Raw genomic sequence first — 24220 nt, 5'->3', positions numbered from 1 at the left:
GGAAAACAGGTCGGGGTCCTGCAGCCTGCTAGTTTTCTGTGCGATGCGGCCAGACGACCGCTCGGGCGTGCTGTGGACAATCACTGTGAGACAGGGTATAGGGGTGCGGTTCCCTTCCTGCAGTACTGCACACCATCATTAGGGGGCACTGCCCTTGTCTGCAAAGGCTGTTGCAGTTGATGCTTGCTGGCCTGTGTGCTTGGAGAGGCATATGAGGCAACCCTCTTTCGCGGTACTGGCTTCTTGGGCCTCAGGGTAAATCTGTCCTTGGACTGTGGGATTCTGCTGGTATAGGCGATGCCGGTACCGGCTTGTGTTGCTTCAACGCACTGTGACCGGGATTATGCACTGGCAAGCGCTTGTAGAGAGGCCACTGCCGTTTGACTTCGTGCTTCCAGGCCATACATACTGCTCATGCTGGCAGATCCGCTCATGCGCCGTGCGGTGCACAACATGCACGGTGGGGCAGTGGGTGCGGGAGCCGTGCTCTGTGGATGTCAAAGGAGGCCAAAGTTTTTTCCCTCTCCTACCATCTTCCTTGGCATTAGCGCGGTGACTCTGTGGCACTCTGGATACACTCACCGCCTCCCAGCACACGAGGGACAAACTCTACTACTGGCAGGTGCGGCTCTGCAGGAGAGAGGAGCGCAGTCAGTCGATAGCGCGGGAGGCTTCCAAGGTACGCGGGGGTATTGCAGGCTGTGCAGCAGTGCTTGGGGCAGAGTTGGCTTGACCCTCACGAGTGTCTTTGCGCGTCGAGGCCCCCTATTCCTTTCCAGCACTTTACGGGCTTTGGTGTGTGCATTGAGTTTGCGGGACAATCGGGGCATTTCCTGTGTGCTGCTTCTTGTGGGACGCTGCGGTATTCCCAGGCAACCGCCAGGTGGCGCTGCGCGCCGCTCTTTCAGCCGCCGTAGCCGTTTTGTCGATCACGAGCGTGATGTCGGAGTTAGGCGGGCTTCTCCTTTTTGTGGGCCGCATCCAGGTGTGGGAGACAGAGGCATTTGCCGGGTCATTTCGCGGCGCTGGATCGGAGCCTTCTGCTGTGACGCGGCTTTGCTGGGCAGCCGGCGGCAGACAAGATGGACTACCCCCTCCTGAGCAGGTAAGGGGGGCACGGACTCATTCCCCGCAATGCCGCCTCACTGTCACTTCCTCCCCCGGCGCTCACTGAGCAGTCGCTGAGTGGGGGTGCAGCGCGTCCTCCCTGGGCAATTTCAGTCCTACCTCAGGTGCTACAGCCGCTCTGGTGCATCGGCGTCCACTGGTGCTCTCCTGTGTCAGGGCTCACAGATGCCTGCGCTCTGCAGGGGTGCCGTAGGGTGGCCCACTTTCCCTCCGGTGTAGGTGCTTCAGGAGGCGTTCAGCTGCGCCGCGACGGTCGCCAGTCGGCGGACGCTGAGGTGGCCCGCTACTGCCCTCGGGGGGAATTCAAGCATCGCAGTGGGGCGGTAGGCTTATCACCCTCACACCTGAGCTGGGCATCGGCGTCTTCTCTCCGCTGCACCGTAGCTGATGAGGGTGGGAGGCAGCCAGTCTCCGGTCGACACACCGTGACGCTGTCAAACTCGCTTCACGGGCTGCGGGAAATTCACATCTCTGGCATGTTCCCTCCCCTCGAGGGACGATGAAGCGCCGAGACGCAGGCACACGGGGTCAGACCCGCCTCGTCGCCAGTGTAATGTTGGGCCTCAGGCCCACATGAAGGTGAAGGAGCGACACGGACACAAGGATATGTCGGGTAGCAACTGGCCACGAGCACGTGCACTCGGGCCCTTTTATTGACGGGGCCACGTCACTCGTGACACCCGTGATGGATGGGTGGGGGGGTGCAGTGTGTCCAGCCCTCGAGGGAGTGGCTGGGATTACAACTTCCTGTTGAAACACTAGAACGTGTCTCGCAGGACACTACAGGGGGGTTGGCGAGGAATTCCCGCCCCGGGACTGCAAGTAAGCATGGGAGGAAGCTGCCGCCCCAGAAACACGTGCTGCCTGGGGCGGATCGCCCCTTCCTTGCTACGTCACTGGAAAGAGAGTAATATGGTAGTAGGTATCATTACTTATATGTACAACAGTTACTTGTGGTGAGAGTTACAGATTAACAAATTACATATTTACTCAAGATTACATATTAAGAAAAGGTGGAGTGATTAGGGTTTCACAAATGCATAATACATATTACAAAATTGAGACAGAGGGTCGTAGTAGCTCTCATGAGTGGCATGTGACAATCAGGGTCATAAACTGGGATTAGGGGGCGTGTGCCTGGGAGAGGTGGGCCTTGGCGAGGAGAATTATTGATCGAAGTGTCTTTGGAAGTGAAGAGTTTTAAGATCTGATTTGAAAGTCCAGAAAGAGGCAGTGGTGAGTAGGTTTGGAGGCAGCAAGTTCCAAAGTCTAGACTTATTACCTGAGAGGGATTGCGCCATAAGTCTATGTTCCACAGTCTGGGACAAGAGATGTCAGACCTCTTCTCTCTTCCCAGTCCTGTTACTTCTTTGTAGAACTCAACTCTGGCTAGAATACAAGCAACACAGGAGTCCTTACTATGTCCTCCCCCGATTTTCATGCTTGTTCTGGTTGCTCTGATGAGTGGATCTCCGGTGATGTCCCTTCAAAAACAGTGGATGCCATTTACGATCCCACTCTCCAATCGCACATGAAGGATCAGGTTCTAAACATCGGTTAGCGGGTGGGTCTAACAACAATCCAGAGTGTGGTGCTTGGTCTGTCGGTCTGATGAGGCTCTTGGCTGGATGTTTGGCATCCGAATGGACACCAACCTCTTGAATGTTTAGAGAGAGCTGCTCAGTGCTATACATCTAGGCCAGTAAAGATTGCCAAACCTCTCCACATTTTTAATACCATGATCCACAATCTACTCTGATACCGTTTTGTAAATATAAAGTAATGTAAAATAGACTTTTTCAGTGCACTGATACCGTGGCGCAAGGTAATAAGAACAACTGGAGTGCGGTCAGCAGACTACAGTGCTCTAGGTTTGGCACTAATAGTTTTATTGTTTTATTGATGTTCCTGTTCTCAGCAAGACAATTTAATTGCTTGATGGTGAATAATATTTCAATAGGATCTGAGGTATATATATTCTTTTGATTTTTTAAGAAACCTTTGTGTTTTCCCTTTGTATCAATTTGTGTTAAAATGGCAAAATAGTGTGACAACTCTACCACTGACTGCGTTGCTTAGTTACACACACTTTTATTGCTGCTTAATTTAGTCAGTCTTGACGCATACTTTAGTCAACCTTCCCAAATAATTTGGTCCTCCATTGCTCTCTATTCTCTCTAATCCCTGGACCAAGGCGGGCTCGCTGGCCTTTTTTAAGTGACATATGTAATGCAAGTGTAAATTGAGGAAGATTGCAAGCAACACCATCAGCAATCAGCAATCTCACGGGAGGGTCACCAGTGAATAGGTCATTTTGTAGTAGGGTGACAAAGTTGAGAACTTATTGAACCTGAGATCACAATTGGCACTGTATCTCTCCTACCAACAACCGGTCTCCCGTGTTTCAGCACAAAACCCATGGTCACCTGTAGGACTTCTACCTCACACTCTGGAGGCAAGACCTAATGGAGCGGTGAACAATCTTTAGGTAGAATACTATCAGGGACCTCACTAGTAACCTGCTTCTTGCGTAGCGATCTCGCAGAGACGACATGAGCTATCGCCCCCACGCCCACCCTACCCCACTCGGGATTGTACAACAAACTAGGATAGGGATGGAGGTGGGGAAGGTAGCCTATAACAGCAGGACGGTGTCAGGAAGATGGTAGCGGATGTCCCTCTAGTTGGAAACGCCTTGGACCCCAACTGGACAGGGAGACAAAGGAACAACGGTTACACTCAGCACCACAGTCGTACACCATTTACTATCATGCACTCATGCGGGAGCCAGTAGTTACCTCAAGGAAGAACATCACAGGTTTATCCCCATCGAGAACAGAGAACGGAAGTCTTGCCATAACCATCAGAGTTTCGGCGCAGCTGATAAGTTCATCAACCAGCGCTCCTGCGCTTTAACACAAAAGGAAATCCAAAGCAAATAAGCGCCCCTGCGCAATCTGGCAAGCAAAAGTTAAAGGAAAATAACTAGAACCCCAGCACTTGGGGCTTGGCAGCAATGGTGTAAGGATAATCCAGATAGAGACCACTCAAGACGTGAACAGCAAAACAAATGCGCTCCAGCGCTGTGAAGAACGGAAAACAAAGTCTAGCAACTGAGAAGCGCTCCAGCGAGGCAAGCTTACCACCACGAGGAAGCGCTCCCGCGCGGAAAGCTATGATCTATGAAGCACTCCAGCGTGGGAAAGCTATGTTCAAGGAAGCGCTCCAGCGCGGTCAACGCGCTAAGAAGCGCTCCAGTGCGGCCAAACAACAAGCAGGAAGCGCTCCTGCGCGGGGAGATACCAGCAAGGATTCAGGAAGCAAGTCCGGCTTCCGACATAGATGCGAAGCGCCGCACCGGGGGGAATCCGCTGTTAAAATGCGCAATCCTCCCGGAAGCACTGATGACGTCAGGGCAGTTCCGGCTAGAACGCTGGACCGCCAACCGCTAGAGGCCGGAAGTGAGGGGATCGCGTCCCGCATGAGGCATCACACCAGCGCTCACAGGCACTCAGTAAGGAGACGGGGAGGGGCCAGCAGACTAACCATGACAGATACATGTTTGGTAATAGATTGCAGGTATTTAGTGCATTCTTCAGGCACTCTTAGGCCCTGATTACAAGTCCCTGGAGTTTGCAGAGGGATCAAAATTGGAAGTGTTGTGTGATGATTATCATATCTTTCTTTGGTAGATTCTGAAAGGCCAAACCTGCCAACATTCATTGGGGGGAAATGGCATGGAGAAATCTTGCAGAATTCTGTGTCTTAAACACCAGTTTTACTTGATAAGCCTCATTCCCAAGTGAATACTTATAATAAGAGGTATGTGCCATACCCAGTACCTGCATCACTCTAGGGTAATGGTATTTACCATGTGTGGTAAAACCCCACCGTATTCTATACAGCTTTGATTCAAAGCCTTTATCCATAGTCCATAGGGGAAGAGTTCTTCTGTACAGTTATTAAGTCTCGCCTGAGGCACCGCACATGCACTGTCACTTGCAACAATCTGTTGTTTCTAAACAAAAAAATTCTAAAAAGGGGCTTCTAGCCCACCCATTACTTACCATTGGTTGGCTTCATTGTCACTCTTATTTTCTTTTGTCTGCTTCACTTTGTCTCTGCTTTTTTGTTTTCTTCCTAGGAGCATGACCCAAGTACTGATTGAGTTTATGATTAGTCTTCTTTCGCACTGCTTGCTCTTGGAGTGTGGTACTTTTTGGTGAGTGTGTATTATTCATGTTTATGTTCTTTTTGCTCACACCTATGCTGCTCTATCTCGTTTTTTAGCTGTTTTTATGCCTCTTCTTTTCTGCTTTTTCGTCTTGGGCCCTCTGCTTCCCTCGCTCGTTTTCCTGATTTTTCAAAACTTCATTTCCTACTAAGCTGCTTTTCTCTGGCCAGTCTTGTCAAAGATGCATAACAAAACAACACCGCAATTTAATAAATGTTAATAAAGTTAGGTAGTAGTATTCATGAAGAGTGTGATTGTTTATGACTCATCCTTGACCTTGTTTAAGCCGCATTCTGTGGAATGCTGCCTGTGAGAAGCTGGCTTAGTATATGGTGCACACTTATGTAAGTGGGCACCCTGCACTAATCCTGACAACCCTTATGGTGATTTTAGTGGTCTTCGACAACCTTAGAAAGCTCTCTAAGTGGTAGCTGTTGAGAGCAGCCTTCAGGCTTAGTCCAGAAGGAGTGTAAAACAACTTGTTTTACCAGAGCATAATCTTATTGGTTTAGATTAAGTGAAAAAAGAACCACACAGTGTATTTATAAAAATATGTATTTATTATAAGACACTCGCTAACACATACAAATATCTCCTACCCAGAGATATATACAATGCACACAATACTTTGCAAATAAACAGGTAAGTAGCACAAATACACAGTGGTCGCCAGGGGGAGACCAAACCATATACTAAAATTGTGGTATGTGAACCACCACTCAAGTCAAGACTATACCCAGAAGACGTAGAAGTGATGGGGACTCAAGGAAGCACCCAAGGTAAGTAACCAGGAACCACACGGAGGCCGTATGCAGAGAGGGAATACGATCGCGGGGCTCAATACAAGTCAATGGGTAAGTCGCGGTTGCAATTTTAAAGAAGAAGGAACCTTCCCAGTGGATCCTGAAGAAACTCCGTGAAAGACAGAAGGTTGGAGAGCCACCCCACCCACGGATACCCTAGGAACCAGGATACCTACACCAGGGAAGCCGGGTGCATAGGTGTGTAATGGCATTGGAAACCGTCGTCGAACTCAGTGGAGGACTTCAGGAAGATGCCGCTGCTGGAGAAGGTGAAAGTGTCCAGTGGAACCCAAAGCTGGATTCAAGATGAGAAGTACCTGCAAGCAGAGGGGATAGAGTCGATGCCACTCAGGAGTGACCAGGAGGCACGGTAGACGAATGCCCACCGATGTCGGGTGTTGCAGGAGAGCTGACGGTGGCCTTGGAGCTGTGTGGACAAGAAGATGCTGTGAAAGACCAGGAGCCATTCACGAGCTGTCCCATGTCAGATGTCAAGAGTTGAGGGGTCGTTGTCTGTCGGGGGCACCAACAAGCCTTGGCAACTGCAACCAACGTGGAAAGCGAAAAAGGTGCAGTGTCTGGACCAGCAAAGTCCACGTGACTCGCCACAAGCATGTGAGTCAGAGCAGGCCCGAGCAATCAGGGGAACCTGCTGAATTCAAAGAAGACCCTCAAGAGGACCCACAGGCCGGAGGCACTAGAGTCGTAAGAGGACCTTGAGCAGCTCGCCAAAGATGCAGGCCCACGATGCAAATGATGCGGTGAGTATGAAGATCTTTGTCACAGAAGATGCTTGAAGTTGGGGCTACTTGGAGCCTGAAGATCTTAGTGGAAGGCAGCCAACAAGCCTTTGCAACGGCAAGTCAACACGGTGCACAGGGGCTCGGCCCCTTCGGCTCTGAAGAGGGATACTGGCCTCAAACTTGGTGAGAGGACAGGGAAGGCCTCGAGGGATGTTAAGAACCACTACCTGTGTTGCTGAGCCTCTCGGAGTCCGTGGGAGCCCACAATCAGCAGACCGGTCAGCTTTGTTGTGGTGCCTGCAGATTCAGGGAAGTGACTCCTTTACTTCAAGGGAGATTCCTTCAGGTATCTTGGATCTCCACAGGCCTTATAATGTTCCTATATGGAACACAGGCACGGACTTTGCAGCAGACGAGCAGGGCGACGAGACCAGGAGCAGCAGGAGTCTTCCCAGTTGCAGTCTCGATAACCAGAGCCAAGTCCAGTCAAGTCCAGAGTGACCAGACGGTCGAAGAAGAAGTTGTGTCTTGATATGAGTCTTGTCCCACGACGAATCTAGGACCCACCAACAAATAAGCCCTTAAGTACCCTAAGAAAGGGTTGGGATGATTCAGGGTTCCCTCCCAGGGGAGAGGTCGGACAGTGGGGAGGATACTCCCATGTCCTTTGTCCAGTTTCTCACCAGAGCTGATTTGAACTGGACTATGCAAAGCGGGCACCAAATGTGACCCTCAAGCAGACTGAGTGGCGCTGGCAGGTGCTTCCATCCGGCCTCAATACACTAAACCCTGTCTGGGAGGTGGTCACACCTCCCTGTGACAGGATAGCTATTGTTCTGCCTTCCCCTGTTTGATCTTGGCTCAGCAGCAGGAGGGCAGAATCGTGTCTCTGGTCGGCAGCAGCCATGTTGTGCTTTCCGGGTGTAGAAGACTGGTACCGCGAGCACTGAGGGACTCCTGGAGGAGCTTTACAGTGCATGTAATCATACCCCCACACCGTAATACCAAACATGACAGGGTTCATTACAGCCATTTTAGACACGGTCATTGCATAATGATGCATGGCCACTCTATGTATCATAATGGCTGATGCACTTACAACCCATTAAAATGTACTATGAAGGTTGTAGGGGTGTCCTGCTCATGCAGGGGCACCCTCACACTTAGAACTGGGGATCCTGTCTTCAGGATTGAAAGGCATGCTTTAGGGGTGACTTATAGGTTTTAAGTGCAGTGACCTTAGAAGTAGGGAAACCTATATCTGTCGTAAGTGATGCAAGCACCAGCTTACACAGGCTGCAATTGCAGGCCTGTAGTTACAGTTTGAGTGGTCTCCCATGGGTGGCATAATACATGCTTCAGCCCAATGGGGGATCCCTGGTGTACCAATGCCCTGGGTACCTCATTACCATATATTAGGGACTTATAAGGGTACACCAGTATCCAATCTGGGATGTACCCAAGTACTTAAGATGACCACTTTAGGGGGAGAAAGCACAGAGATTGGGGTCCTGATTAGCAGGCTCCCAGTCAGACTAGTCAGAAACAGCATAGCACCAGGCAAAAAGTGGGGGTAACCATAAAAACCATAAAAGCGGATCCTACTTTTCTCCACTGCCCTCCTATCCAATTTGGGAAAATCAACATAAGTTACATGTTTTTCAATTGCATTATCAGGCTATGATGGCGCTTGCCTGAATGCATGTGTTTGCGTGCGGTTAGAGGTTAAGATGTTGAATGCATCAATGCCATGCCATACCATACTCCCACCATAATATACTGTACAATAACAGGCCATGACATTCCACACCATTCTATAAGGAACAGACCATAACATACCAAATACACAATAACAAACCATACCATACCATACTATACTATACAATAAGGGGCCATACCGTAACATACCATAATATAACAGCTCATACCATATCATATTATAAAATGACAGGTTAAAAGCATACCGTAATACAACATACTCTACAATAACATGTGTTACCATGTCATACTACCCATCATCATCATCATTAAGTCTTTATTTTGATTAAAATAATCATAAAAGACAGCACAAACAGTATTAAGTAAAAATGCTTAAGATAAGAACACAGCCGTAAATAGCAATCATAAGAAATATCGCTAAAAACCTTAATTAGTACTAAAATTTGTATCATATAAAAAGGCTCAAGAGTACAAAAACCACAATAAAGCCATAGAAATACATCGATAAAATGTGTGAGACAAAATAATTCAACACCATTGTAAGTTCATTAACAGGGCCACGCTAAAATAACTTTACGTAAGAGTAGTTATAACTAGACTTGGGTTTCTCTTAGTTTTTTGGAACGGATAAGCCAAGCCCATTTAAAACATTTCGCCATAGCAATAACTATTGGGTCGTTAGTGGATGTCTGCAGAATCCTTAGTGCCTCCGTGGCAGATCTAGTACCTAGGTTCATACAGATAGGTTTCAACCATTTAGTCCTGGGTAACTTATAGGCCGGACACACAAAGAGAACATGAGATATGGATTCCGTCTGGGCCAGGCAAACAGGACAGTGATCTGGCCCATGCAGAAGCCATTTACTTGTAAAGGTGTTGATCAGAAGAGAGCCAACCCTAAACTGGGGGTTTAGTTTCCTATCCATTGGTTTTAGGATGACATCCCAGTAAGCTTCAAGCACAAAGTCCTGTTTGTGCGTCAAAAAGTCCCTCGACAGGGTGGGCCTAATAGTAGAGGAAAAATAATTACTCTTAATCATGTCCCAATAGGCAGTCTTAAACTCCCTTTTTGTTGGGAATGGGTTTTCTTCAGGGTGCTCCCATAGACCACTCATCCCCATCCCACACAGGGTGTTTTTTACATTCTGTAGCCATTTGATCTTACCCAAACAACCAACCCCCCTGAAATCCAGAAGAGATTTGGCATATTGGGAAAGCTCGGGAGTGACCCAGAGCCGTCTCCAGAATGCTACTGGTCTATATCGGGCTAAATCCTCAATACGTAAGCAACCCAAATCCATAAAGAGGGGCAACAGTGGTGAAGATTGCGGAAGGCTCGTGATAGCTCTGACAAATTTATTCTGGGCTCGTACCAAGATGGAGATGTTCTCATAACCCCATAATTCGGCACCATATAGGATTGAAGTGATGACCTTGGTGGTATATATTTTAAGAACAGGGGCTATGGGCTTGGTAAACGAGCGGCTATGTTCTTTCACAAGAGCTACTGCCAGCAGTGCGTGTTTTAAAGCTAGCAAATCAATGTGAGGTTTCCAGTTAAGCTTCCTGCCTAAGGTAGTCCCTAGGTACGCGAATGCATCTGTCTGTTCTAAAAGGGCATTGTTCATGTACACACTGCTTTTAATGATCTTGTGTTTGTGAAAAACCATGAACTTTGTCTTGTCCACATTTACCACCAGCCCATGATCTTGACTGAACACCTCAAACCTAGATAAAGCAGCCTGCAGCCCCTTCTGTGTCTTAGATAGGATCAAGGTGTTGTCTGCGAACATGAGCAGTGGTATCCTCAGCCCCGCCAAACTCGGGGCATCAGTATGACATGTGGAGTAATAGTAGACCACCCTGTCAATAAACAGGGAAAACAATGTGAGCGCCAGGACACATCCCTGGCACACCCCCTTTAGGACAGGAAATTTATCGGTGACCTCACCCTTTGAGCCCCACCTAACCTGTGCATAGTTCGATGTGTGCAATTTGATTAACATGGCTAATAGCTCCTGTGGCATCCCTGCGTCCGAGAGGACGCTCCACATTTTATTACGAGGGACCAAGTCGAATGCAGACTTAAGGTCGATAAAAGCTGCATAAAGAGATCCTCCCCCTATATTAACTACTTTCCAGTAAATCACAACGAACCTAAAGACTTGGTCGATGGTGCTAGTAAAGGGGCGAAAGCCGGCCTGCAATGGTGATAAAATCTCATACTCCTCAATCCACACTTGGACTCTACTGAGGACCAACCTGGCAAATAGTTTCTGCATTGAATCAATAAGGCGGATAGGCCTGTAATTGCCAGGTAGCGAACCGTCGCCCTTTTTAAAAATCAGAATATTGACTGCTCCAGACCATGTATCAGGGATTGGTTCACCACTAGCTATGATGTTGGCTAAAAAAGTGATGTAGGTGACCCATTTCTCTTTGTCATGCTGAAACAAGTCTGCTGGTATACAATCCGGACCTGGTGCCCTTCCTTTCGGTATCAGTGGGAGAACCTTCTCTACCTCAGAGCTGTCAAACGATAAAATGGTAAGGGTGAAACCAAGTTGGGGGTGAGTCGAGACATTATTTGAATCAGAAAATTGTGCTTCAAAGTACGCAACCCATGATTCTGGTGCTACATGGTTAACTAGTATGTGTGGTGTTCCATTGCTTCCCCAATCAAGTCACCCTCACCCACCCTTACCTCCACCCAACCCTGAACCCGCAAGTCACTCTCATCTCTATTTACCTTCTACTCATTCAGGAGCCCTCCAGTCACTCTAACCTCTCTTTACCTCTACCCAGTCCCTGAACCCTGAAGTCACTCTCACCGCCCTTCATCTCTACTGACCCTGAGCCCTCAAGACCCCCTCACCTCCCCTTACTTCTGCCCACCCCTGAACCGTCAGATCATGCTCACCAGTCTTTAACTCTACCAACCCCCAAGTCAACCTCACCTCCATTTACCTCTACCCACCCTCGAACCCTCAAGTCACCCTCTCCCCCCTTTATCTCTTCCCCACCCTTGAACCTTCAAGCCACCCTCAACCCCCTTTAACTCTCCTCCCCCTGAGGCCTCAAATTACCCTCACCTCCATTTACCTCTGCCCAACACTGAGCCCAAGCCCTCAAGTCACCCTCACCTTCATCTACCTCTACCCACCCCTGAGTCCTTAAGTCACCCTCATCTCCCTTTACCTCTACCCACACCGAACCCTCAAGTCACCCTAACCTTGCTTTACCTCTCCCCACCACTGAACGCTCAAGTCTCCCTCACTTGCCTTTTTCTCACGAACCCCTAAACCCTAACGTGCCCCTTACCTCCCGTTAACTCTACACATTCATAAACCCTAAGATCACCTTTTTAAATAACATTAATTTATGCTCTTCATATGTTTGGCAGACACCTTTACCTCTTTAACAGTCTGCCACTTTCTTGCCCCCTCCCCTGTACTTTATGTCTCACCTAAGACAGCGTATGTACGCTTGCGAGACATTTTATTAACTTAGGGGGCTTAGAGCCTGCCCATTAGTTACCATTGCTTGGCTTCATTGTTAGTCCCGTTTCCTTGCATCTCTTTGGCCAGCAAGTGCCAGCTTTATGTTTGTCCCTACCCTGGAGTATGGCCCAAGTACTACTTTCCTTACCTAGCATCCTTACACTCCTCACGTCTTTCAGAGGTACTTTTGTTTCATTTTACTTGCACCCCTTTCTTCTTTCCCACTCCTGTATTGTATGCCTTGCCCCCACCCTACTCCTGCATTGTTGCTTGTCTAGTCCATCACTTGCTCGTTGTTGCTTACCCCATCCACCCACCCCCTTAATTGCTTGACCCCTCCTGATAATTAAGCTTTTTTGTGAAGTCAGAGCATAATCCCACACTAAGAAAACAGATCACTACCCCTCGCAGTCAGTGCTGGCCGTATGTCGTATCACATTTTTTCTAACATTTAGCTGCGCTGCTGTACAACATGGTTAAAAGAAATTAACCAAGCCAATAGTTCTCTCGATAAGCAAGACCTATTGGTTTCCCAATGCTTGTTAACCTTGCTGCTAAATAGCAAATTACTCATATGATCCGACCCATAGAGGGCCATATGTGTGAATAAAATGTTATTGAAATAGCCAACGATGTTCTTCTTTGCATGCTGTGACACTGAATGTCAGAATAGTTAGAAAAGGCACCAGGATGGTATTAATTCTAAGATATTATCCATTGACATATAAGAAAGAGATTCAAAGGGGAGAATTCAGTATTTAGCCCAACCATTCACATAGCTCTCAAGAAGCCCTGTGTCGTGGGCTGTATAGTCAGCCTGTGCTGACATTGCTTTTGCATGCTGAAATGTTTCACCGATGCTACAATGTTGAAAGCAAAACAACAAGTCCCAGAATCCAGTGTACTATTGGTTACAAAGATAGGTCTGACTGGAGCTGTCACACATGACAATACCACTTAGCAGCTCCACTTAGTGTGAGAGAGAATGGAAGGAAATGTGCGTGAGAATGTCCATTCTTTCATGCACTGAGGTAAAAATGCATGACGATATTCCAAATCCAATCAGAGATACATGGAAATAAACGTCAAACAAATTAATGTAAATGTATCTAACCCATGAATTGCTTCTATGTTGTGGGAGCATTTGCTGGGCATATTGTTTACTTTGTAGTGTCGGAAAAACACTTAGGAATTATTTTTGAAGTCTGGCATTATCCAAGACCTTATGATTTTACAAAAATATGTCTAATATACTTACATATAGGGGTTGTTAGAAATGGGGGTTTCTAGTTGGCAATTTAGATCCCTGTCCAAGTAGGGACCCTTCTTCCTAGTTAGAATAAGGGGGATACACTTCTAAAATAACCCCTGCTCACCCCCTTGGTAGCTTGGCACAAGCAGTCAGGCTTATCTCAGAGAAAGTGTGTAAAGCATTTGCACGTAACCAACAGTAATAGAGTGAAAACACTAGAAAAGGACACCACACCAGTTTTCGAAAAATATCCAATATTTTATCTATGTAAAAAAGACCAAAAACAATAAAATCCACAATACAGTTCTTAGAAATATCAATAACAAAGAATAGACTTAAAATACAGTTTCTTGAAGTCAATAGCTCCCCCTGGGCCTATTACGGTGTCAACAAATTCAAACAGTTCTGGCTGACTGCGGTGTCGCGGGCCAGCTATGGTGTCGGGAAGACCCAAGAAACAGTACCTTTAGTACCTTTAGAAATGTAGGGCAGCAGGGACCTTGCGATGAGCTCCGAAGAGCCGGCATCGGCAGGCGTCGGTTCCAGAGGTCGGTGCAGGAGTTGTCGGGCCCTTGAAGTCTCACGCGTTGCTGATTGAACTCCGTGCGATCGAAGTCCGGAGCGCTGGTATCGCCGGGCGTCAGGACTGAGGTGTGAAGTGCAGCGGTGCAGTGTGCGGTGCCCTCAGGTCGTGGTGCAGGCAGCAACTTGGTAACGGTTATCCAGCGGCATCGGTGAGACCAGGGCTGCGGTGCGAAATGGTGCGGTGCTTGTCGAAGTGCTGGCAGGTAACGGTGCAGGCAGCGCCGTCGTCATTGCTGAAGCGTTGTCGTCAGCTGACAAACCGCAGTCGATGGCGCTGGTGTCTGTAGGCCATGGCTGCGGTGTGGGACAGGGCAGTGCGTCATGTAACTTATGAGTAGTGCCTTAAAATCACAGTGCAAGCAGTGGCATCGATGTCAGCGTGGAGCATCGTCGTCGGGGATACCAGGTTGGCTGTATGAGGGAGGCGGTGCAATGTGCAGTGCCCACAGGTCACGGTGCAAGCAGTGGCTCAGTGGCGGCGTCGGGCGGTGGTGAGACCATGGTTGCAGTGCGAAGTGCAGCAGTGCCCACTGCAGTGCCTTCAGGACACGGAGCCAGCAGCGGCATCGTTGATGGCGTTGGGTTGCTTTTTCTTCTGTTGCAGCACAAAACACACAGTTCCCAGGTCTGGTAGCAGATGAGTTTGAGGTCTTTGCTGTTCCTGAGACTTCTTGAACAAGGGGCAAACTCTACTTCAAGCCCTTGGAGAAACTCAATCAAAGAAGTTGCAGAAAGTTTAGTCCAGCCCTTTCTCTTCCCAAGACAGAAACAGCCACTGCAGGCCAACACAGCAAAGCACACAGCAAAGTGGTAGTTCCTCCTCACAGCTTCTCCAGCTCTTTGCAGGTGGTTCTTTGATCCCAAAGACTTCTAAAGTCCTGGGGTCTGGGCCATAATACTTATGCCACATTTTCTCTTTGTAGCAAGGGTCTCTGAGCCCAGTCCAACCCAGTTCTGCCCTCTCTGGTCCTTCTTCACTACAGGAGTTGGAGACAGCATTGTGCAGAGGAGACACTGCCTATTCAGGTGCTAGTGAAAACTCCTCCCACCACTCTAAATACAGACCAGGCCTATTCAGCCCTAATATGAGTCACCCAGGAAAAGCAGGACACACCTCACCCCCCCCCCCCTTGTGACTGTGTACAGTGAATGCACATCCTCAGCCCCGTCTAACCAAAACGAGAAAGTCAATACACAGAACAGCAGAGGTACACAGAATGGTTAGGCAAGAAAATACCCGCTTTCTAAAAGTGGTATTTTCAGACACATAATATAAAAATCATCTTTACTAAAAGATGTATTTTTGAACACTAAAGGCACACTAAACTCTATTTCTCTATCTTGTCCCAAAAGAATTACAAAGCAACTCCCATGTTAGCATATGGGACAGATAGCCTTTCAATAGTGAAAAACGAAATTGGCAGTATTTCACGTCACACACCCCAGGACATGTCCTACCTTTCACATAAACTGCACCCTGCCCATGGGGGTAACTTGGGCCTACCCAAGAGGTGCCTTACATGTAGGAATAGTGAAGGACAGGGCCTGGCCAGTTGGGGCACTTCCCAGGTCGACATGGCAGCAAACACTGCTCGCACTGAAGTGTCTGAGACACCTTTGAAAGGCTGCTTGTGTTGGTGGCACAATCGGTGCTGCAGTCCTACTAACAGCATTTGATTTACAAGCCCTGGTCACACACAGCACTGTACTAGGGCCTTAGTAACTGAAATAAGCCAAACATGGAAACACCAATCCATAAACACCATTTACAGTAGGAGCACTTGCACTTTAACACTGAACAGCAGTGAGAAAGTGCGCAGAGGCGCAAAACGAAGTCCAACATACCATTGAAAACAGGAGGCCAGAAAGCAAAAAGACAGGGGAAACACGCCGAAGGATGCCAGGTCTAACAGGGGTTTTAAGTCATCTCTCTTGATCCATTGTTCTGTTGTTGTATCATTCACATTTTGCTACCACCGATTCAAGCATATAGCATGGGTCAGCTTACTCAAGCCACTGGGTAACTTCACTTTGAGTGACTTCATTTCGCTCTCATACAAGGAACACATCCACACACAAGCTAGTTCCCTTCGGTGCTAGTGTTTTTGTTCTTACTTTATAACTATTTTAGGATGGCCTTCGTGTTTAGAGCCTGATGGGATAACAGGACGTTTCTGATGCACATTCCATCTTTATCAGACCCCATCTCCCCCTAGTGCTGTAAATTCCTTTTGGAATGTTTTGCTTTTCTGACTGCATCTATTTCACAGCATATCAGAATGTATCCATTTGAAACTTTTCTGTATTGCTATCCTCTTTTTACTTTATCCTTTCTTTCCTTCTTTTCTTCTCTTTCATTTCTTCTCTTTCTTCCCTTCTCGCTTTCCTTCTATCTTCTTTCTTTCCTCTCTTTCTATTTTCCCTTCTTTCTTTCCTTCCTTCTTGCCTTTACTTGCCTTTTTCATTGTCTTCTTTCTTTATTTATTTCTTTCATTTCCTTTTATATTTCTCTTTCCTTCTTTCTTGCTTGTTTTTCTTGCCTGCTTTCTTTCTTAAAGGCAAGAGGCTTGCAGCCAATGACAGACTGATTGACTTTTTTAGGTCTGTGTTAGCCAAGACCTTGTGAGGTTACCACAACTATGTCTCTAACATAGTTACTTATATGGATTTCAGCCAGGCTTCATAAATTAGTCTGTGGTTCGTGTCACTCACATTTTTCTAACAGCCGCTCCTGCATGCATTAAGGGGCGACTGCACTACGCGTTATGGCATGCAGCCCTTTCACAAGGAACACAACCACACACAAAGTATTCCCCTTCAGTGCCAACACCATTGTGGTAATTAGTGTTTTTTAGACAAATAAACTGTTTTGCCTGTAGCCAATTAATGTTTTTAGATTGATGAGGGCCCAGCATATTCACAAACAATAAAGTTTTGCTAAACAAAAGAACTGCCAGAAGGCTGGTGGCCAATGCCAGACCTACTGGCCTTGCCATTGTCTGTTTTATTTTTGTGTAGCGGTACAGCGAAACCGAAAGGATTTTGCTACATTTTTATTCTGTGTACCGATAAAGTAATACTTGGTGATCCTGTTTATCCATGCAGTGATACTATGAGAGGTACATTCATAGGGCTGCTATATGTTTTGTACATTGAGAATAAAATAAGGATTTCTTTTATTCTGTGCAATGATAGAGTGACACAGGAAAAGCTGGTATGCTGGTTTTTCTGTGCAGAGGTAAAATAATAGTCGGAATTGTTGGTTATTCCGTTCAATGTGGCAGACATAGTTGGGGATACTGGTTATTCTGTCCATTGAGAACTACATGGGGATACTAGTTATTCTTTGAAGTGTTACAGAACTAGTTGTGGTTACTAGTTACCCTTTGAAGTGTTAAATAACTAGTTAGGTACACTAGTTATCCTTTGAAGTATTACAGAACTAGTTGGGTATACTAGTTATCATTTGCAGTGTATCAGAACTAGTTAGGGGTGCTAGTTATCCAGTGAAGTGTTACAAAACTAGTTTGGTATACTAGTTATCCTTTGCAGTGTTACAGAGTTAGTTGGGGATACTAGTCACCCTTTGAAGTGTTACAGAACTAGTTAGGGATACTAGTTATCCTTTGAAGTGTTTCAGAACTATTTGGGTAAATGAACTATTGTTTGGAGTGATACAGAAATAGCAAGGAGTAATACGGAACGAGTTTGGGTAGCAGGTTATCTGTTCAGTGACTCAGAAGTAGTCGGAGATGCTAAATATTCTGTGCAGTGATACAGAACAAGTTGGGGACGCAGTTTATATCCGGCAATGATTCAGAAACACTAGGTGATGCTGGTTATTGTGTGCAGTGACCCAGAGCTAGTAGTGATTGCTGGGTACTCTGTGCGGTGATGCAGAAATACTTGGGGATGCTTGTTGTTCTGTACAGTGATAAAATAACTACTTGGGGATACTAGTTATTCTGCGCAGTGATACAGAACTAGTTGAGGATGCTGGTGATTGTGTGCAATGACAGACCTAGTAGGTGTCGCTGGTTACTCTGTGCAATGATACAGAACTAGTTGTGGGTGCTAATTAGTCTGTGCATTGATACAGAAATAGTTGGAGGGGAATGCTGGTTATTCTGTAGTGACAAGGAAATAGTTTGTTTAGAAGCTGGTTTTTCAGTGCAGTGAAAAATGAGTGTGTCTCTGAAGGTTGGTTATTCTGTGCAGTGATACAGAAATATGTAGGAGTGTTGGTTATTCTGTGCAATAATCCAGTGAGATTTAAATATTTCTCTCTTCTGCATGCCGATGACGTAGGTGCCACGTGGCGGTCCCATGTGATTATTTAGCAGGGAGGCATGCCCACCCCCTCCACTTGTCTGCTTGCCTCACCGAGGTCCCTGCCTCTGCTCTTTGGATGTTTGGAATTTCTGCCGATTTCCGCTTTAAAGTGATGGTGGTCTGCAGAGCAGTTGTTGCTGGCTCCCATTGCGTCTGCAGAGGGACACGCGAGGAATCCCCCTGCCTTTTGAAACTCCACAGCTGTCCAGAATTCCATGGCAGCCATAGCGTCCTTCTTCTTCCACTGTTTTAGAATGCCCCTCCCCAATCCTGCCTCGATGGGGGTTTCAAGTGCCGCGCACAATTCATAGATGAGATCTTAACTACTCTCGTTTGAGAACACAACATCTTATTGGAAGCATAAAATAACCTGATGCAGCGCTCTCAAGTTTACCTGGAACCTGTATATGTAGAACAGACAACCTGGGTTCTTTCTTTGCATTCTGGGGCTTGTAGTCCTGATTTGATAATGGACTGGGACGGCAATCAATCAATCAAGTTTCTTGTAAAGCGCGACTACTCACCCGTTAGGGTCTTAAGGCGCTGAGTGGGAGGATATGGGGGGGTCTGCGGTTCAGTCGAAGAGCCAGGTCTTGAGGTCCTTCCTGAATTGCGGCAGCTATGGTGATTGCCTGAGGTGCAGAGGCAGGGAGTGCCAGGTCTTCGCAGCGAGGTAGGAGAAGGATATTCCTCAGCCATAGTTTTGCGGATCCGTGGGATGGAGCTCAGAATCCACATAAATCATGCACTGAAAGTGCCAAGAGGCTTGACCCTGACAAATTGTTGCAGTGTTTTTTTAAATCTCTTTACAGCATTTAATCCCGCACAGAAAACATGTTAAAAAAGTCACACAAAAAAAAACAAAAAACATGCTGCCACCTAAATGTGTGTTTTATATGAATGAAATGGTAAATTAAAATAAAAAATAGCTCTTGCTGATAATTGTAATAGAACAGTGTGTGTGCTTCCTGTCAGGTAGGTGCACTGAGAACAGGTCTAGAAACCCTGTCTAGTTGTAATGAATATCACAGGGAAATATGATTCTTATTGCTGTGGTCCTATTAGATTTCAATTCCTGTGAACGTAAATACATAGTTTATGGACACAAGAATGACAAAAAAATAAAAAGAAGATAATGAATAGAAAGAAAAGCATTGGCAAAGTAAAGCATTGGCCGCAGCCCTTGCGCTGAAGTGCAATTCCTTGTACTCTGATTAGAAAAATGCATTCACTCACTGCGCAAGAGAGCCGAGGGTTGAACAGGGCTGACCCAAAGCCCCTCCCTGCATGTCTATTTATGCTTTTTCATTTATAATTTTTGTGATTAGAGGAGGCTGCTAAAATAGCTAAAGCTGTCTGTAGGCCAGATCTAAAAACATGGACTGGATGAGCGACTCGCTCATCCAGCATGGAAAATTGAGACCTCTGCATATAGGGGCAGCTCCTCTGTAATGGCGGAGGAGCGTCGCCCCACTCGGCAGAGTCAGTCACAGAAAAATAAAATGATAATAAAACAATAATCTCATTTCATTTTTCTGTGACCTGCTCTGGCTTAGACATGCTGTGTAGTGTGGGCCGGGCAATGTCAGGGAGGAGTGGTGGGCACTTAGCAGTGCGCATGTCAATTTGGCCAGCCACCTTAGGCCGGCCAAAACAGACATGCGCACTTCTATTTCTCTAACCCAGCTGTGTTAGAGAAAAGCCAAAGGCTCCCAGGCACTGTCTGAATGGCAGACCAGGCTGCTCAGACCAATACTGGCACTTCTCTCACAGCATGAGAGCAGCATCTGGATTGGGTGAGGAGCCTGTGATTTTCCAGTGACTGCCACGAGAGAAGCACCAAGGCAGACAGCGGCATCAATGGGAGTGGCAGGTAAGTTTGTTAGGTCTTGCCTACGTAGCGCAAATGCGCTGCATAGGAGACCTTTAGCAGTCATACAGCTCTTTTTCCAAGCACATACTTGTGGTGTCAAACAGCTTGCGGAAGTGCGCAGCGGCGCGCCACAAGCACAAGTGTGTGCTTGGAAAAAGAGCAAACAGCTCTCCGAAGCGCGCGCGCGCCTCTCTCCTCGCCCACACGTTTTTGCTCGCGCTTCTTGTTACAATCGCAATCGCTTTCACTTTCGATCGCTTTCACTTTCACGGCCGCTTGTTATCTAGGTATTCGGGTAGACGCAGTTGTTTTTTCTATCATAAATGCAGGAATTCAGTTCTAGAGTGCAAAAAAACATAACATGTGCTACAGGGACAAACTGGAATGTGTATTACCTCTTTCTTGAGCTTGCTAAAACGTGTTGAACAAAGTAAACACTCAAAACCGTCAGCTGTTCTGGTCTTGCGCATGTAGTCTGCTTTACAGTACGATGTAATATGGCATTGCAGGTCTCCTTCTTTGCTAATTTTCTGATTATAGTCCTACCAATATTGCCGACATCATTTTGCCCCACTTCTAGGTCTGCAGCCTTTCTCGGTTTTTGGTTTTGAAAATATGGTCACGCTTCAGAAAGGTTTTTATTTTACAAAGAAAAGCAAATAAATCTGAACCTTCCACTAAAGAGCGAATGAATGTCCTACAACTACTGCTGCTAGAGCTGCAGCGCTCTTAGGGTTTTACTACTGTAATACTGTGAAATAGCACATTTTTCAAATCTGATGACACAACTGTTCTCATGGGTTTGGCAGCCTTTGCTTCCTAGATGCACGTTGTGACTGGGGTCTTCGACAAGATGGAAAACATTATAAACGGTTTCCAAATTCCGAGGCCATAGTCGTCTGTTGATCACCTCACAGGCATTCTTACCAGAGCAACTACGACTATATGGATATTAATCTTGCGGTATTATGTAACACCGTAACGAAGAGAAGTTAATGTGCTATTCTATAGAGAATTACACAGACCGTAAGCACAGAGCTATGTAATGGAAAAACGTATTTCACTTTTACTTTAGGCATACATTTATGTGCTTATCTGCACAGCAGAATTGAAATTGAAATTAAGAGGTTTTATCATATTATGGCTCAAAGTACCCGTTTCTCTCTCTCTATCATGACTCATAAATAGCTTAAGAACATTTTGTCTGTAAACATCTGACTGGGACAAAGGTTAAAACAGAGTCAGATGAACTTTGAATGAAACTTGACAGATGGAACCCACATTTCCTAACACAGAACTTCATTATATCTGGTTTGCAGCATCTACAGGATATTCAACCTCCTAGAAACCTCATTGAACATTTGAACCTGCTTACCTCACTGGAATTATTCTTCTACCAGAAAACTTCCAAACTCTGAATTTAAAAATGTTGGCTGGACCAAACCACCACGTACAGACTCGCTGCACTCTTCAGCACATCAGCCAAAAAGTACACTTAGCTCGTGGTCTACCATGTCCCTTAGGCTTACATTGAATTTATATTTACCATTGTTTCCTATGGAATACTTATCCTTTTCACCATAAACTTTCATCCCTATTTCCAATTTTCTTCATTATTGTATATTCTTATTAAATTATTTTATCCATGTAATTGTTTTGGGAATTTTAATATCTTTATTGGGTCTGTTATTTGGGTCAGTTTACTATACACCTCACACATTTTCTGTGGAGACGTCTGATATGGTAATTGCTGACAAAGCGAGCATATTCTAACCTCACGGAAACCCGTTTAGGTTTATTGGACTTTCTCTGTGTGGTTTTTCTCTCCCTCGCAGCCCTGCAGCTAGATCCCCACGACTATACTTAGCTTCCTACAACAGAGTAAGGGCTCAGGTTTGGAAGACAGCTCTCAAGGCTGGTAGATTTGCTGACATGTGTTTGAGCTCATTCTCAGAAGATGCTATGTTGATTTACCACCACAATATCTTGTGCATTCGTTTTCCATCACATCGTATCACACTAATTTCGGCTAGTGTGACAGTTTTTGCAAGCATTGGCATAGCCAATAGGTCTCGCCTTTGGGACCTTATAAGTGTTTAACCATGCAACAGTTAATGTTGGTGCACCAAGAATATTGTGCTGCATAACGTAATACTTATAAGGTCCCAAAAACAAGACCTATTGGCTAGTCCAATGCTTGTTTTGTATTATTATGTTTCCCCTAAATTCTCCCCCGCCCCCATTTTCGTTTTGCGGCAGCCACCACTGTCTGCATATAGATCGAGGCTTCACCTACTTCTTCCTGAGCTTGCTTTTCTTTCACAAACTAATGCGTTCCATACATTTTAGTATTTTTGTTTACTTTGTTAGACCCTCATGTTGTATTCTCTGTTGAAGGCTTATGAAAGAAGCATGAGCTCTTGGACGTTTCAAAAATTGGATCACTACAATCATAGCGTCCATCCAGTCCAAACGAATTGGATTAGACATGATCCTCAACATAGTTTGTAAAAACTAAAACACAAATTTTGAAAATAAAATGTAGGATATTGGATTACATGACTTATCATAGCTAACATGATTATATACCACTCCCAGCTGTAAGTAGTCAGGATATTTCAAGTCACCAAGGAGTTTTGTGATCAAGTGGAGGTACAAGGCTGTAGCAGTGACTATGCTTATAAGGTCAATGTAATCTTATAGTCAGTGTTTGCAAGTTTTACATTGGCTATGAATTTGTATCCTTTCTGCGTGGTACAGGATGAAGGTGAACATTCCGCATGCTACTGTGAGTATACAAATAAAGTTTTGATCTAGGCTGTGACTCATCTCTCACGAGTTCTAAGCACAAAAAGATAAATGAGCTTCTATGAGGAAGCTTTCACTCACATTTGCTAACTGGCTGAAGTAGCAAGGCCTTCTTCAGAGAACGGTGTATTGTATGTTTGCAAAAACCTGTCATACAGCTGTGGTCGTGTGGAACCTAGACATTTTAGACACCCCAAACCTTTACCTCAACCAGACCTCCCAAATTCATTAAATTGGAGATGGTGTTGAACCACAATTTCATGAAACAATGTTTCCCCGCGTTAAGGCATCTCCCATAACATCAAAATCAGTAAAATACAATAAAATGAATGGGCTTCTTATTTGTACCCTTTGTCCAATAATACCCAGACAAATAGTTAATTAATTGATTGTAAATGCATTCGTCTAGGTAAAGCCCAAAACCTAAAATTCCAATTTGTATACACAGATTAAATGTAAATAAATTACAAATAAAATAACTGGTATGATTTGCTCTATTTCCCAAAATATTTCCAGCTCTACTATGCTCATTCAGTTGTTCATTGAGTTTTCATTAAAACACGTGTTGGCTGAGTGTTCATAATTACAATTGAGTATACAAAGTACACTTTGAATGAACAGTTAAATCTCACATGGACTTTCGTATTGGAGGTCGTGCTACTGAAGAATGATGTAATTTTCTTTAATAAACCAAAATCAAGAATCATGGAATTATTTAGGAAACAGAGCAAATCATACCAGTTATTTTATTTGTAATGTATTTGCATTTAATCTGTGTATACAATCAAATTAATAAATGGACTGGAATTGACTGGGCCCGCACAATAACTGAGTTCCAGATCAAAGGAAAAGATAAAGATTTTGATTACAGAATTAAAAATTCACTGGTACTTACTCAGTGGCATGAAGGCTCTCGATGAAAGTTATACAAAGGATTGCAAAATCAGAAATTATTGTAAGTCTCAAGTGGGCGACAAGTACAGGAAAGAAATGGGCAGAATCCCTAGTGGGGTCACCTCCAGAACTGAAAGTTTTACATATGAAATTACATTATCTGCAGACTTACTGTTGTGAGTAAAAGTAGCATTTCATCAGCAAATCAGAGCACATGAAAAATAAATGTCACGTTGCTTTAGCACCCATGCACTATCACACTACATGAATTATTACTCAGTACCCCCTATGCTGATGTCATCCGGGGATGCTAGAAAAAAACTAAATAAATTAACAATAATGTTTTATA

General features: G+C 45.6%; 1 protein-coding gene across 1 annotated transcript in view; it reads left to right on the top strand.

The window, feature by feature from the left end:
• The window catches only part of RASSF1 (Ras association domain family member 1), a 273445-nt gene that overhangs the window by 192826 nt on the left and 56399 nt on the right, over positions 1 to 24220 (top strand). The window lies entirely within an intron of this gene.

This window comes from Triturus cristatus, chromosome 9 (assembly GCF_964204655.1).
Source record: "Triturus cristatus chromosome 9, aTriCri1.1, whole genome shotgun sequence".
Taxonomy (NCBI): Eukaryota; Metazoa; Chordata; class Amphibia; order Caudata; family Salamandridae; genus Triturus; species Triturus cristatus.
Note: the sequence above shows the minus strand (reverse complement) of the source record. Positions and strands in the feature narration are given on the sequence as shown.